The sequence below is a fragment of the Gossypium raimondii genome, chromosome 9, assembly GCF_025698545.1.
Source record: "Gossypium raimondii isolate GPD5lz chromosome 9, ASM2569854v1, whole genome shotgun sequence".
Classification (NCBI taxonomy): domain Eukaryota; kingdom Viridiplantae; phylum Streptophyta; class Magnoliopsida; order Malvales; family Malvaceae; genus Gossypium; species Gossypium raimondii.
The window spans coordinates 21,240,229-21,257,080 of NC_068573.1; the positions used below are offsets into that span (position 1 = coordinate 21,240,229).

The 16,852-nt window shown below is 33.4% G+C and overlaps 1 non-coding gene across 1 annotated transcript; it reads left to right on the forward strand.

The window, feature by feature from the left end:
- The first annotated feature begins 16,314 nt into the window (after positions 1 to 16,314).
- On the forward strand, positions 16,315 to 16,421 carry LOC128032941 (small nucleolar RNA R71). Its single transcript, XR_008189281.1, has one exon. It is a non-coding gene; the product is annotated as a small nucleolar RNA R71 (small nucleolar RNA).
- The last annotated feature ends 431 nt before the right edge of the window (positions 16,422 to 16,852 follow it).

The following is a 16,852-nucleotide window of genomic DNA, read 5'->3' on the forward strand; positions in this document are numbered from 1 at the left end:
TCTCATTCATTTCCCAAAATTTCAAAACATAAAAGAAGGGAGAAGGATGAATGGCAACAGTTTTAATATTTCAAGCCTCAAGTTGATTAGTTCAATTTACTCATTTTCTTGTAATCTTTTTGTTTTCGAAATCCCGGTACCTCGAGCTAACTAAATCATGTTGTATTTTTCATTATTTTTAAAATCTGAGGATGATACTTTAGTAGAATAGTTAAAGTTTTAGGGACCAATTTGATAGATTTTTAATTAGAAGTGAAAAATGACTAAATTGTAAAGTCAATGGTTGATTTTACACAATAGGGACCAAATTGCAAAAATTTTGAAATTTTAGGGTAGAAATGAGAAATAAGGAGTTAAATTTGGCTTAGAGTGAACTTGGTATAAAAATTTGAGGTTAGACGTGAAAGTTATGTTAGTCCCAATTTTAAGGACTAAATTGAATAAAATGCAAAAGTTGATTTAATTAGAAATTACATGTTAAATTTTTTGTGTATTGATGAAATGTGTTTTTTGTTTTAATCCATAGCTAACGTCAACCCGGATTCTTCGAAAAAGAAAGGAAAAGACAAAATCGTCGACGAATAGCTCAGAGTTTACAGTTTGTGTTTCTATAATCCGAATTACACGTAAATTGTTTCATTTGAATTGTATTTGTATGGTAAGAATATAAGGTCACCCTATTTTGGAAATTGAGATGTGTTTGAATTGGTAAAAATGATTGGTGTTATTAAGGATTAATTTGAGAATATGTGAAAAATGTGTGTATCCATGAAAATCTGGAATTGGATGTATAATTAAATGTTTTATATTATTCTATGATTGCATAAATGACTTAATGATGTAATTGATGTGAATTGGTACATGTATTGAGAATTAAATAAGTAATGGTAACCTTATTAATTATTCGTGCAGAGTCGAAAATAGTTGGCATACCATAAGATAAGAAAAGTTCAAGGATTTCTTCGACTAAGAGACTATGAGGCACTGGGTGCCAATTTGTTTCAGTTTAACTAAAGAGACACTAGGAGTCATTCTATTTGATAGCGCTGGGTGCAACAATTTGCTTCAAATTTATCCGATGAGGAACTAGGTGTCAAACTAATGTGTTGGTTGGAATTATAACAACCTGATTTTCAGTGGTGACGGAACATTGGTTTTAGGACCACAAATTTCCTTTGTGTCAACTCGTAAATATTATTTTTAGAATATTTATAGAGTCATTATAATCGTATTAAAATTTGGTTTAGAAATATTAACGTTTAGATAGTTAATTAAACGGAAAAAAAACTAAATTGAAAAAGGTGCAAAATTTAGTCAATCTTGAATTCCATAGATTTAATAGTTTATCTATGAAATAAAAAGGGGTTTAATGAGTAATTAATCCATTAGAACATTTATGGACAATAATAGGTCTTTAAATGGTTATTTTATAAAGATATATTTAAGGATAAACGTGTAAATTAATAATTAAATTAAAGTTTAATAAAACCAAACTAAAATTCATCATCATCTTTTCATGTTTCACGAAAAAAAAAGAAAATTTTTCCATTTTTGAAGCTTCACCTCCGGCTAACTCAAAGGCTTTCCATGTAAGTCGATTTTAATTCGGTTTCTTGTAATTATTATATTTTTGAGATCGTTGCAACTAGGTCCAGCTTGCCCGTACCTTTGTTTTTTATTCTGTTAAAATTTTTTGAAGTTTCCATGTTTGAATATTGGATTTTTTTATGAATAACATGTATTTGGAGCTTTTATTATGTTATATGATGAATTTGTAAAGTGATTTTTATTAGATTTTGATTTTAGGATTAAATTGTGAAAATGTCAAAATTTTAGGGCTTAATAGTAAATTAATATTTATTACGGACTTTTAAGGGCCTAGTATATTTGGTTATAATATTGACTTGTGAAAATGGTTAATTTGATGAATTTCGGGTTAAGGGATTAAATTGCAAAAATTATAAAATTTTAGGGTAATTGTGTAATTTTAAAAAATAAAAGGGTATTAATTGTAAAATGAATTGGAATGTGAAATGTAAGCCGATAAGAGAGTAATTTTACATTTTAGATTAAGATCCCGTAGATACTCGTGGAAAAGGAAAAATAGCGAAATAGTCCCTAAACTTCTACAATTAATACAATTCAATCTAGGTAAGTTCGTACGATTCAAATTGAACATTTATATAAATTGGTGATTGGTATTACATGATATAATATATATGTTTCATTGCGAGAAATGAATAATTATCTAAGTGGATATGGTATTGGAGGGAGATATATATATATTACCCAAGTAAACTGAGGTTTAGCATTTGTTGTGAACTCTCGCGTTATACTTTCTGTTCAGCGTGATTTGGGTGGATCATGCATCAGAGTGTGAATTCCTTGTCGATTTGATGTTGTTACCCTTTTGGGAATTTGATGTTATTCTGGGGATGGATTGGCTATCGTTGCATGATGTTGTAGTAAACTGTAGATAGAAACAGATTGATTTGAAATGTCAGGCAGGAGAGATGATTTCAATTGAGTCTGAGAGTCTGAAAGATGTTGTTAGAATTATTTACGCCTTTTTTGCTCAAAGATTGTTACGAAAAGGTAGCGAAGCATTTCTAGCATATATCTTGATACCAGAGATTCAAAATCGAAGTTAGATCAGTTACTAGTTGTTAGTGAGTTCACTGATGTATTTCTTAAAGAGTTGTCGGGTTTACCTCCTGATCGTGAAGTTGAGTTTGTGATTGATTTGGTTCTTGGAACTGCACCGATAACAATATCATCGTACTGCATGGCACCAGCTGAATTAAAAGAATTGAAAGCATAGTTACAAGAGTTATTAGACCGAGGGTTTAGTTGACCGAGCATGTCTCCCTGGTGTGCACCTGTGTTGTTTGTGAAAAAGAAAGATGGCTCTTTAAGATTGTGTATAGATTACAGACAGCTGAAAAAAGTCACAATAAAAAATAAGTATCTTTTTCCACGTATCGACAATTTGTTTGATCAATTAAAAGGTGCCACAATGTTCTCGAAGATAGATCTCAGATTCGAGTATTATTAATTGAAGGTTAAAGACTATAATGTGTCAAAGACTACTTTTAGAACTCGTTACGGTTATTTTGAGTTTCTGGTAATGTCATTTGGTTTGACTAATGCCCTTGCTACTTTTCTAGATTTAATGAATTGGGTTTTTCAACCTCATTTGGATAGATTTGTTGTTGTGTTTATTGATGATATATTGATCTGTTCCAAGGCAGAATCTGAGTATGCTCACCAACTGAGAATCGTACTACAGATTTTGAGAGAAAAATAGTTGTACACAAAATTTAGTAAATGTGAATTTTGACTTCGAGAGGTTGGATTTTTGGGTCACATAGTATCAGCTAACGGAATCTGAGTTGATCCGACTAAAATTTCTCTTATAATGAATTGGAAGACTCCAAAGAATGTTTTAGAAGTGCGAAGTTTTTTGGGTTTAGCAGGTTACTATCTACGTTTTTGTTAAAAACGTTTTGATTATTACTTCGCAATGACCTGATTATTACAGAAAAATGTTGAGTTTGTTTGGTCCAATAAGTGCCAACAGAGTTTTGATTAGCTGAAGAACATGTTGACGGAAGCTCCAGTGTTGACTTAGCCTAAATCTTGAGTAGCATATGTTGTTTATAGTGATGCATCTCTCAATAGTTTTGGTTGTGTGCTTATACAGGTAGGGAAAGTAATAGCTTATGATTCTCGATAGTTAAAGTCACATTAAAAGAATTATCTTACTATGATCTCGAGTTGGCCGCGATTATATTCGCTTTGAAGATTTGGAGACATGATTTATACGACGAGAAATGTCACGTGTTTACGCATCACAAAAGTTTAAAGTATTTGATGACTCAGAAATAACTGAATTTAAGATAGAGACGGTGGTTAGAGCTACTAAAAGATTACGATCTGGTTATTGATTATTATCCAGGAAAGGTCAATGTAGTTGTGGATGCACTAAGTCGAAAGTTGTCATTGTTTGAACTTCGAGTGTTGAACGCTCATTTAGCTCTGAATGAAGATGGTTCTGTATTAGTAGAGTTGAGAATTAAACATGTATTTCTACAACGAATTCGGGAGTTGAAAAATGAAGATTCAAGGTTGATGATGAAACGACAATTGCTTCAGGATAGTTTGAGTACAGAGTACAGTGTTGATGATAATGGTACATTACATTACCGTGATAGAATTTGTGTTCCAAATAATCTTGATTTAAAACATGATATTCGATCTGAAGCTCACAGTAGTAAGTATTCTATTCATCCAGGTAGCACGAAAATGTAATGTGATTTTAAACAAATGTATTGTTGGTTGAGTATGAAATGAGAAATTTGTGAATTTGAAGCTAAATGCTTGATTTGTCAGCAGGTGAAATTTAAGTCGATAAAGGAGTAATTTTACATTTTAGATTAAGATCCCGTAGATACTCGTGAAAAAGGAAAAATAGCGGAACAGTTACTACAATTCAGTCCAAGTAAGTTTGTACGGTTAAAATTGAACATTTATATAAATTGGTGATTGGTATTACATGATATAATATATATGTTTCATTATGGGAAATGAATCATTATCTGAGTTATAATATTGAATTTGATGCTCAATTTGAATTGAACGCGGGATAGAGTACATTTGTGTTTTGGTGTATTACGGGGGTTTGGAGTGGAGATGGTATTGGCAGGAGATATCTATATATTACCCAAGTAAATTGAGGTTCAGTATTTTTTGCGAACTCTCGTGTTATACTTTCATTTCGGCAATAAACATTAAATTCATATCCAAGATGTGCATACCCAGTTTGCTACGGCTATCACTGCTAATGGATTGAACCAGCTTTTTCAAGACCTTTGTATGGATCTTTGAAGTCCAAGTGTAGGGCTTGGTATCACTTCTTTAAGATGCGCCTACTCCCTTTTACCCATAACTCAATAGTTTTTAAGGAGTGGATGTTGCTACTCCATTCTATCATGCAGGGTAAGAAAATTAATGTGGGTAAGATTATATTCAACGAAGTACACTGGTGCGCACAAAAGAATGCCAGGAGTCTGAACTTTCCTTCCTTAATCACCACACTTTGCCAGCGTGTTAAGGTCTCAGTCCAAGGCAATAAGGATGTCGTCCCAAATAAAGGGGCCATTACAAGAATGATTGTTGCAAAGATTTCTGGGGAGGATTTTCCACGGCAACAACCTCCTGGCTTAGCCTCAACATCCTCTACGCCAACATTTTCCACTACAACCACCTCCACTTCTAATAGTTTATTTGAGCAACAAGTGCTTAGTTCATTGGCAAAGTTGCAGAAGAAAAATAATCTTTTCAAGACTCATCAACTTCAGCTTACTGCAAATTTGGAAAAAGTGCAAGGAAAATTGGCTCTCTAATGGGCCTATGTGGAGAGGAGGAACGCTGCTCTAAAAAGGCCTATTAAAAAGAATTTCACCAAGCCAATTCTTACTTTTCCTGACTTCCCTAAGGAATTGCAAGCGGCTGTAGCAGAAGGGGTTGTATAACAGCCTGATTTTTTTACCCTAATCGGAACAGTGGTTTCGGGACCACAAATGCGAATTCAAAAAATATTTTAATATTATTTTCTGTGTTTATTATGTGTGAATTTACTAGTGTGAAAATTTCGTGCTTTAATTTCGCCGTTTGAGTGTCCGATTAAATAAAAGGATTAAATCACGTAAAATAAAAATTTAATGGTTATTTCTAAAAAGGGGCTGACTAGTGGTTATTTTTTAATATGGAGGTTTTGTTTAGCAATTTAACCATTAAATAGAATAGTGGGCGGCATTATGTGTATAATATATATAGTTTTTATATTAATTATAAATGTTATAATATATATATTATATTATAATATTATAATTAAACAAATAAAGACCACCATCATCTTTTATTTCATTATCATCTAATCGAAACTAAGAAAAGAAAATAAAAGAAGAACAACCAAGCTATTCGGCCATCTTTGAGGCTTGATTTAAGGTATGTTTGGTTTCGGTTTTTGATGATTTTTGCGTTTTTGTGATCGTTGCTTCGTGTTATATCTAGCCCATGCTTTAATTTTATAATTTGATAGTGATTTTGAGACATTTCATTTATGAATACTTGAGCTTGGTAATAGTTGATGATGAAATATGAAAGATATGTGATAGATTATAATGTGTGTTCTTGAATTTTTGATGAATTTAATTATTTGGATTAATTTGTAAGAAAATATTCAATTGAGGGACTAAAAGGTGAAATAAATGACTTTCAAGGATCTATATGGGTCTAGGAAATATTCGGCCAAAACATAGTGTGGTCAATTTGAAATATTTTGTGTTTTGTACAATTTGGACTAAATTGTTAAAATGTTAAATAGTAGGGGTAAAATGGTAAATTGCCCATTTATGTGTTGTTGGACAAAATTGAATGAAATTATATTTGAATGAGTTCAATTTGAATTTTAGATCAAGAATTAAAGAAATCGGACTTGGATCGGGGAAAGACTAAAGTCGTTGACTAATCGTTCCGTTTCGATTATCATTGTCAGAGGTAAGTCTATTAGCAATTTAAAAGTTATTAAATCAATATTTATACATGTATATCGATGGTATACTTGATGAGCTGTAATTAAATGTTTATAATTTGAAGTATAAGTATGAATTTGATATAAGTATTTGATAGTTTGAATATACAAGTATAATCTTGTATAAGTTTATGAATTAAATTATAGGTTTAAATTTTATATAAGTAAAGGTGAGATTAGAGATAGGCATGTATATATATGAAAATCTCTTGTAATGAAATTAGATATGAAATTATACATGTATATAATAGATTCAAAATATATGTAATAGCATGAATAAACTTTGAATTTAGATAAAGGTACGAATATGTATATATTTATATTTATAATTATATAAATAATGATCGAATATATATACATATGTATATATATATAGTTTTTTTAATTTAGTGGAAGTATGAATGTTGTATATGTATAAATTCTTGGTTTTAATACAAGGTAAGTATGATTTATACATATATATGTATATTAGGTTCGAATATATGTATATATATATATGTGTATAAACTCTTAGATTTGATTAAGATATGTAACTTATATTTATATATGTGAGTTGGTAATTATATATATATATATATATGTTATATTCGAATGATCCGTATACATACATGTATATGATTTTATAGTGAAATTAGGTATGACAATTATACAAGGTTACATGAGGTTCGGTTATGTTAATATACAAGTATATATTCTTGTAATGAATTATGTATGTTTATTCATGTACTGACTCTTGAATAGCATTGGAAGTATGAAATTATTGAGCTGGAATTGATGTTTGAACTTTATATTATCTATGTTATTTAAAGATATGGTTTATAAATTATTGAGCTGAATTTTAAGTGGGTTTTATATACAAATATGAGATACAACTTCTGTGAATTGAGATTCTTTTGTTAAAGCTCAGTACTAATTTGATTTATTGCCAGTGAAATAATTCAGACTTTATGTCTAGCAGGCTTTATGCCAGTGAAATTATTCAGACTATACATCTAGCAGGCTAAAAGTCGGCGTACCGAATCAGGTTTTAAAACCTAGCAGGCTAAGTGCTGGTGAAGCTGTTTAAATTATGTGAGAATATGAAATTGATATAGCTATGATTTTGGTTATATTAAATTGATGAGCATATATATATTCGATCTAAGAAATTATTAAATATCTATATATATGTGCAATCGGTATATGCATATATTAAATATATATGCATTTGGTATATGCATTTGATAAGCAATTGATATATATATATATATATATATATATATATATTCGGCAAATGCATTTGATAAGTATATATATGTATTTGAGGTGTATATACATTTTTTATAAGTATTTGATGAATATGTTTACGTTCGGTTATAATTTTTATTAGGTATATATATATATTTGATTATAAATAAAATGGTTTAAAGACAGCAAATGCTAATAAAATAATTATTTGTGTTAATTACGAATTCAGTGAATTTGATTTGGAAATTATATGACATATATATATTTTCGTTATGTTATAGACTTACTAAGCTATATAAGCTTACTTTGTTCGTTTACGTCTCTCTGTTTTATAGATTTTAGATCAAGCTGCAAGCTCGGGGATCGTCAACAAGCTCATCACCTTATCTATTATCTCGGTATTTTAAATATTTAAATTCTAACTATGGCATGTATAGGCTAGATAAATGTTTTGAAGGTCGTATGTTGTTGTATTATATATGATTATAATAGCCATACTAAAATGGTTTATTTTCTTATGGATTTGCTAGTTTGCAATGTCTATATTAGTTAGATTTTAATGTCTTTGTTTATTAAGGATGGTTGTGTTTGTTCGGTAATGCCTCGTAATCCTAATTCGGCGATGGATACGGGTTAGGGGTGTTACAAGTTGGTGAAGCCCAGCCAACTAAAACAGACCTTGTTGCCACAGAACTTGCCACTGCTGAGAAAGAAACCAAAGAACCAGAGGAAGAAATAGAGAAAATAGAATAAGTCAGTATTGTGGCTGATTGTGAGGAAGAAGAAAAAGAAAATCCCACACCTACACCAACAGTACCTCCCTTTACTGAACCTATGACTAAACAGGATTGCGAGATCAATCAAATTATTGATGAAATCACCAAATCTGATGATAGACAACAGGATGTGCCACTCCAATCGTTGAAAAGGAAAATGCGTTACAAACACAGTGAACACAAATCTACCTATAGAAAAGAATAAAGTAACCATACTAAGCTCCAAGCCAGGGAAGTTTTCTTCCTTTCCTTGCATCATGCATTCCATTTGTTTTGCAATGTCATTTTTTGTACATATATATCTTCTTGCATTCATGCTTCATGCATGTACATGCAATGAGGAAAATACACCCTTTAGGTTTGAGGGTGTATTGAGCATGTAGGATACATTTTCTATTTAGTAAACACTTTGTTTATATTCAGTAAGCATATTCATTTTAGTGAATTTTGTTTAGCCACATAATGACCAATGACTGATTTGCCTATGATGAGTACAACTTTTACATGTGATGTTTGATGATGAGCTTAAATTCTTCAATAAATCTAGAACATGTGACAATGGATTAGGTGAATTTAGCTTTTGATAGGTTGCTTGAAATTTAATTCCTAAACATAAGATGTCCTAACCTCAGTTAGTTTTGGACTATAACGAGTGTCTTTTAATGTACTTAGGGACTTTTAAAGCCAAACTCAGTCACATTGCCCCAACATTCCTTAATAAGATAAAGGATAGTAGGCACTCTAAGGCTTAGAATTGCCAAGTAAGTCAACATTACTTTGTTTGCTCCATCGTGCTGTTGTCTAAAAAGGAGAATTTGAGTAAAAGTGTGTAATAAAATAAAAAAGGGGCACTCCGCAGTAGTAACAGGCTGAATAGCTAAGAAAGTAGTTGTTTGCTCTATCCATATTCTAAGTTAAAAACCTTAGCTTCAAGAGTGATTTTTATTTAAATTGTGACATGATTGAGTACTCGGTAATTTAGTTTTTGCTCCATTGTGATTATCGAGTCAAAGAATTTTGTAACGTGCTAAATCCCCTACATTAATTTAAAAATAAAAATAAAAATAATATATGAATAATATATATACATTTTGAGTAGCTTAGAGCAACTTGAGTTTAAGTAACAAATGAACTAAGTAAATTAGGAGATGCTTGCTCTGGCCAGAAAGCACACATGAGCACCTTGAAAAGTTTGTTTTTAGGATGAAATTTTCTGCACTACCTTTGTTGAGTGAACCTCTGACACTTGAACGAGTTTTTGGAGAAAGAAGATTCCTGAGAACTGATGTATATATTGTTCTTTGAGTAGACTGGCAGTACAAGAAGAAACTCGGGTTTGGGGTTGTGATAGCTCTTGAAAAGAGTTATATTTTATGCCTTTAGACTTGATTAATTACCTGTACTTAGGTAAGTTTAGTTTCATTTTAGGATTTTCCATTAGTGTTTTTAGTTTTAATTTACTATTTCATTCGATGGTATTTATGAATTGCATGCATATAATTTCTAGACATAGACGAATGTGTAGGATGTTTATGAAATTAATCTAATACTGACAAGGTTAGGTTAGTTAGATGGAAATTGAATGATATGAGCAAGTATTTGACTGAATACTTGTAGCAGTCTTTTGACATAGAGTAGCATTCCAAATGAAAAGAAAACAAAACAATGTTGTGTACCATGCTAAAGGCCTATAGACATATATCACTTTAGGCAAAGTAACTTGTGGTCTTACCCTGCATGATAGGATGGAGTAGCAACATCCACTCCTTAAAAACTATTGAGTTATGGGTAAAAGGGAGTAGGCGCATCTTAAAGAAGTGATACCAAGCCCTACACTTGGACTTCAAATATCCATACAAAGGTCTTGAAAAAGCGGGTTCAATACATTAGCAGTGATGGCTGCAGTAAACTGGGTATGCACATCTTGGATATCAAAAAGACCATACTAAGCATTAATAGTGACCTTATCAAATAAAACCAAGATTCCTCGTGCACATATAAAAGTAGTATTTAGGGAAGTAAGGTGAGAATAGAACTCACGAACAATCTTGGTCAAAACATCCTTCGGATGCAAATAAAAAATTTTCCACCCATGTTGCTCGACGATAGAAGAAACGGAAGAGTCGTATCCCATGAAAGGATCGTCTTTAAAAAGAAAACCTTTTTCCAAGCAAAAGGGTTACTTAGAGATGTTTCTAGTACTGTTTTTCTGGCACAACGTTAAAGAAAGTGCGGGGTAGCATAGCAGATGATTGAAGGGTAGATCGTCTAGCCATTTTGGAAAGTTAAGGTAAAAGTCTATGTAGAAATGGAAGAATAAAATTTGTAGTGTCTGAAGAAAGCACAAATAAGCGTGGAGAAAAAGAAAATTTAGGGTAACTATAAAAGAATTGAAGAGGTTAGGGTAAAATAAAACGACGGCAAAGTAAGGAGTAAATGGGGTATGGCGTGAGTGATGGGAGGCCGGTAATTATTGCCTGACTTTCGTGTGATGGAAATTTGGAGGGAAAGTGAAAAGGTTACATGCCCAAATATTTAGGAAACAAATTCCCAATGGGCCAATGGGTATCATACAACCCAACCTCACAATTATTGTTATAAGATAGTGTTGACGGTTTTGAAAAATTAAATGTGTAGATTAAGTTCCGTAGCATGGAGGAGGGAAAAGCAAAGGGATTTTGGGGGGGACTGTGACGTGACCTAGCCCTAAAACAAGAATTTTGGCTTTTCCACCATACATTACCCAAGTAACGTAATGGGCCCAACCGTCCAGAAATCTCTCCCTTGGACTTTTCTGTCACGTCAACCCATTTTACCTTGTACCTCTACGTCTATTTCCCAATTTTCCGTGGCATAACTCGCTTTCGCAATGATATGGCAAACTCCTCTTAGTAGCAAAAATGATAAGTTCACACTTTTTATTCTGTCTCTGGAAATCATAGGAAAAAACTATTCAAAGATAAAAACAGAAATGAAAATAACATTAAAGAATTAAAAACAAAATTAAAGTAAAGAAATTAACAAAAAGAAAAATAGAAAATAAAATTATTAGCTCAAACATCTCGAATGTTAATGGATTGCTTGTCTCGATCCACATGAGCGCCCCAGTAATGCTCCAAGCGCTGTCCATTAACTTTAAATGTGACCCCCATTTTCATATCTTTGACATCAATAACTACATGAGGATAGACTTGAGCTACTTCAGAGGGACCTGACCAGCGAGATTTTAATTTGCCAATGAACAATTTGAGCCTAGAGTTGAACAACAACACATGTTGTCCTGGTTCTAATTGCATTAGCATAATCCTTTTCTCATGCCACCGCTTGATCTTTTCCTTATATAGTTTAGTGTTCTCATATGCCTATGCCCGGAATTCTTCCATTTTATTCAGTTCTAATAGCTTCCCAGTCTATATTTAGCTTTTTAATAGTCCAAAATGCTTTATGCTCTAACCCAACAGGTAAGTGACATGGCTTCCCAATAACAAGCTTAAAAGGTGACATCCCCAATAGTGTCTTGAATGCAGTATGATAATCCCGCAAAGCTTCATCCAATTTAGAGGACCAATCTTTTTGAGTTGGGTTTACCACTTTTTCCAGAACTTGTTTAATTTCTCTGTTAGAAATCTCCGCTTGTCAGTTTGTTTGGGGATGATATGCCATGGAAATCTTATGTTTCACCTCATACTTGTGCAAAACATCATTTCTAGAGAGCGTTACCACTTTAACCCACCTAGAGACATAGTCCACTGCCACAAGTATATAGAGATTACCAAACAATGATAGAAATGGACCCATAAAGTTGATTCCCCAAACATCAAACATTTCAATCTCCAAAATATTTTTCAACGGCATTTCGTGTCTCCTAGATAAATTACCTGTCCTCTGACAACGATAGCACAACTGATAAATTCATGAGCCTCCTTGAACAAACTCGGCCGATAAAAACCATATTGGAGTACCCTAGCAACAATTCTCATTCCTCCAAAGTGTTCACCGTAAGGCGCTGAGTGACAATGCTTCAGAATGCTATGAACTTCGTCATCGAGGATACTCTTCCTAATTATCTTATCAGCATATTGCTTGAACAAGAAGGGTTCATGCCAATAATAATCTTGGCATCATGAAAGAACTTCCATTTTCTTTGGCTGTTGAGATCAGGTGGCAGTAGCCCACTTACTAATAAGTTCACTACATTGGCATACCAAGGTAATGCCATGGAAACCAATAGTTGCTCATCTGGAAAATCATCTTTAATAAGTTGAATTTTTTTCTTCTTCATTTCCAACTTCTAACCCTGACAAGTGATCAACCACGTGATTTTTAGTCCCTTTTCTATCTCGAGTTTCTAACTCAAACTCCTACAACAAAAGTATCCACCGAATTAATCTTGGCTTGACATCTTTCTTGGTCACCAAATATTTAATAGCAAAGTGGTCTGTGTAGACCATGACTTTGGTGCCAACTAAATAAGATCGAAATTTATCGAATGCGAACACCACAGTCAATAACTCCTTGTCCGTAGTGGTGTAGTTCAACTAAGCATCCGTTAAGGTCCTGCTCGCATAATAAATTGCATGAAAACATTATCTTTATGTTATCCCAACACTGCTCCCATAATATAATCGTTGGCATCACACATGAGTTCAAAAGGCAGTGTCCATTCCGGAATGATTACAATTGGTGTTGTTACCAATCGTCTTTTCAACTCCTTGAAAGCGATCAAACAAGGTTCATCAAAATTGAAAGGTCTATTCTATTCTAGCAAGGCGTACAAGGGTTTAGATATCTTCAAAATTCCTTAGTGAATCTTCTATAAAATCCCGTATGACCTAGAAAACTTCTAATACCCTTGACACTGGTCGGAGGTAGCAATTTGTCCATCACATCAATTTTTGCTTTGTCAACGTCAATCCCTTGCTGCGATATCTTATGACCTAGTACAATACCTTCACAAACCATGGAGTGGCATTTCTCCTAATTCAAGACAAGATTTGTTTCTTCATAACGGCACAGAACCAATTCAAGATTTGTCAAACAGTCTTCAAAATAATTGCCAAAGATAGAGAAATCATCTATGAAGACTTCAAGAAAATGTTCCACTATGTCTGAGAATATCGCCATTATGCAACACTGAAATATTACCGAGGCATTACACAACCCGAATGGAATTCGTCTAAACGCAAAAGTACCATATGGACACAAGAAAGTTATCTTCTCTTGGCCATTTGGAGTTATGGCAATTTGATTGTATCTTGAATAACCATCCAAGAAATAGTAGTAAGCTTTCCTAGCTAATCTATCCAACATTTGGTTAATAACTGGTAAAGGAAAATGGTCCTTCCGAGTTGCCTTATTGAGCTTGCGATAATCCATGCATACTTTCCATCTCGTGACAAAGCAAGTTGGAATAAGCTCGTTGTTATCATTGCTGATCATTGTGACACCTCATTTCTTAGGTACACATTGTACAGGACAAACCCATGAGCTGTTCAAAATCAGGTAAATAATGCCAGCATCTAACCACTTCATAATCTTTTTTTAATAACTTCCTTCATGATTAGATTCAAACTCATTTGTTGTTCTATGGAGTTGCTATGGCAATCCTCTAGTAAATTTTTATGCATATAGATAGCAGGGCTAATTCCCTTAATGTCAAAAATTGTCCATCCCAATGCCTTTTTAGATCATAGGAGTATTTCCAACAACCTCACCTCTTGATCGGGTGTAAGCTTGGCAGAAATAACTATTGGCAAAGTGTTGTTTTCTCCCAAATAAGCATATTTTAAATTATGCGGCAAAGGTTTCAACTTCAGTGTGAGAGGTTCCTTTATAGACGGTTTAGGAGGCTTGAAAGAGTGATCTAATAAATCCAAGGATTCAAACTTCTTCCCTAGTCTATCCGCAGGCTGCTTGGCTTTCGCAAGTTCAACAAGGTCCTCAAAAATTATTGCATCAATCTACTAAAGTAAATCTTCCTCACTATCAGAATTGTTGTGGCAAAATTTTGCAAATTCTACCTCTACTGTTGTTTCTATCAAATCAATAGCATGGCATTTTTTATTCTCATCGGCACATTTCAAGGCATCGAATACCTTGAAAGTAATATGTTGTTCATTTACCCATATGGTTAGCTCACCTTTCCGCACATCACTTAAAGTCCTGCATGTAGCAAGAAAAGGTCTTCCAAGAATAATTGGCACATCGTGGTCAGCTTCACATTTTAAAACGAGGAAATCTATCGAGAAAATAAACTTATCTACTCTTACTAGTACATCCTCAATTTTACTTTCCGAATGTGCGTAGGATCGATCAGCAAATTCCAACGTAACTGTAGTAGGTCTTGCTTTCCCAATTCCCAACTTCCTGAAAATAGACATAGGCATTAGATTTATTCTTGCTCCTAAATCACATAATGTCTTACCAACATACTAATTTCCAATTGAACAAGGGATAGAGAAACTCCTTGGGTCCTTCAACTGTAGGGGTAATTTATTCATTAGCATCGCTATGTACCCTTCAGTGAGAGCAACAGTTTCAAATTCTCCCAATCTGCGCTTCCTTGACAATATATCTTTCACAAATTTCACATAATTGGGTATTTGATCCAAAGCTTCTATTAGTGGTATGTTGATATGGAGTTGCTTCAAGACATCCAAAAATCTTTTGAACTGAACATCCTGTTAAGAATTATGGAATCGTTGAGGAAAAAGTGGAGGTGGTCATCCCTCAAGTTGCTGATATTGTTTTATTGTGGCATTTTTGTTGGCAACATGATCCAATTCTGTTACAACATTCTTTTGTTTACCCTTTTCAGACGCAGTGTGATTTTCAGACGTTTTTGGAATCTTTCCATTGTTGAAATTTGATTTTCCCTCTTCTGCTATGGCATCTTTAACGATTTCATTCAATTGATTTCCACTTCTGATAGTGATGACCTTGCACTTTTCCTTCCCTTATGTTCTCAAATTCTCGGTATCACTTGGCAATATTCCTTGTGGCCTCAAATTTAAAGCATTTCTTATCTGCCCCACTAAATTCTCAAGAGCTCGAAGGGATGCAACTTGACTCTGAATTACGGCATCATTCTTGTCCATATATTCTTTCAACAAGGCTTCAATAAATGATGATGATGATAATAAAGCCGATGTTTTACCTTATTACACATTTTGCCTTGGCATAGGTTGAGTATAACCAAGTGGTTCACTGATGGCATTCTATCTTGCAGCATTGTTAAAATTCCCCGCACATTGATTATTCCAACTAAATTTTGGATGTTGCTTCCATCCTAGATTATAGGTGTTGGAATAAGGGTTATTATTTCGGTTGAAATTACCCATGTAGCATACAGATGCTGGATTTGATGGACATTCGTCAAACACATGGTATTCACCATAATAAACACATGCTAGCTCAACCGCTTTTATATCCTAAACTATAGTTGGTCTCTTCATTGTTTTGATCATATTAGTTAAAAATGATACCTTAGAAGTCAATGAAGTATTTGCATCAAGTTCCACGACACCAACAGTTCTTCTGCTAGTCCCAACTTGCATGGTCGGATATTAATAATCATTGTTGGCAATCCGTTCCAAAATCTCACTAGCTTCATTATAAGATTTATCCAACGAAGTACCATTGGCAGAAACATCAACTACCATTCTTGTATGTCTATTCAACCTGTTATAAAACATCTCCATTTCTATCCAATGCTAAAACCCATGCATCGGACATTTCCGAAGTAATTTTTTAAATCATTCCCAAGCTTCATATAGTGTTTCATCCTCCAATTGCCAAAAAGATGTGATGTCGTTTCTAAGCTTGGCATTCATGTTTGGTGGATTGTACCATAGAAAAAATCATTCCATGATGTCACTGTTCCCAACTGTAAAGCATTAAGCCACGCGAAGTAGACGAAACGAGTCACAGACTTCTAAAAAAAGTCTTAAATGCAGTCTTGGATCTTTAGTAAGTAACCTGCTGAACTGCCCTACTACTTGCAACATCTAAAACATCACCGATTTCAACTCGAAATATTGGGCTTGTATGTACAGCCTGACTATCCTTGGATTCAGATCATCCAAAATTGGCATAACATGCTCTCAAATTGGCCTGTCTCGATCATCAATCACGTGATGAATAGGAAGATCAACATCCTGACCATTTAGATTTAATGGATCATTCAGACCAGGATCATTCCTATCCCTAGCCATGTTACACACTTCTTCTTCTTCTTCTTCTTCTTCTTCTTCTT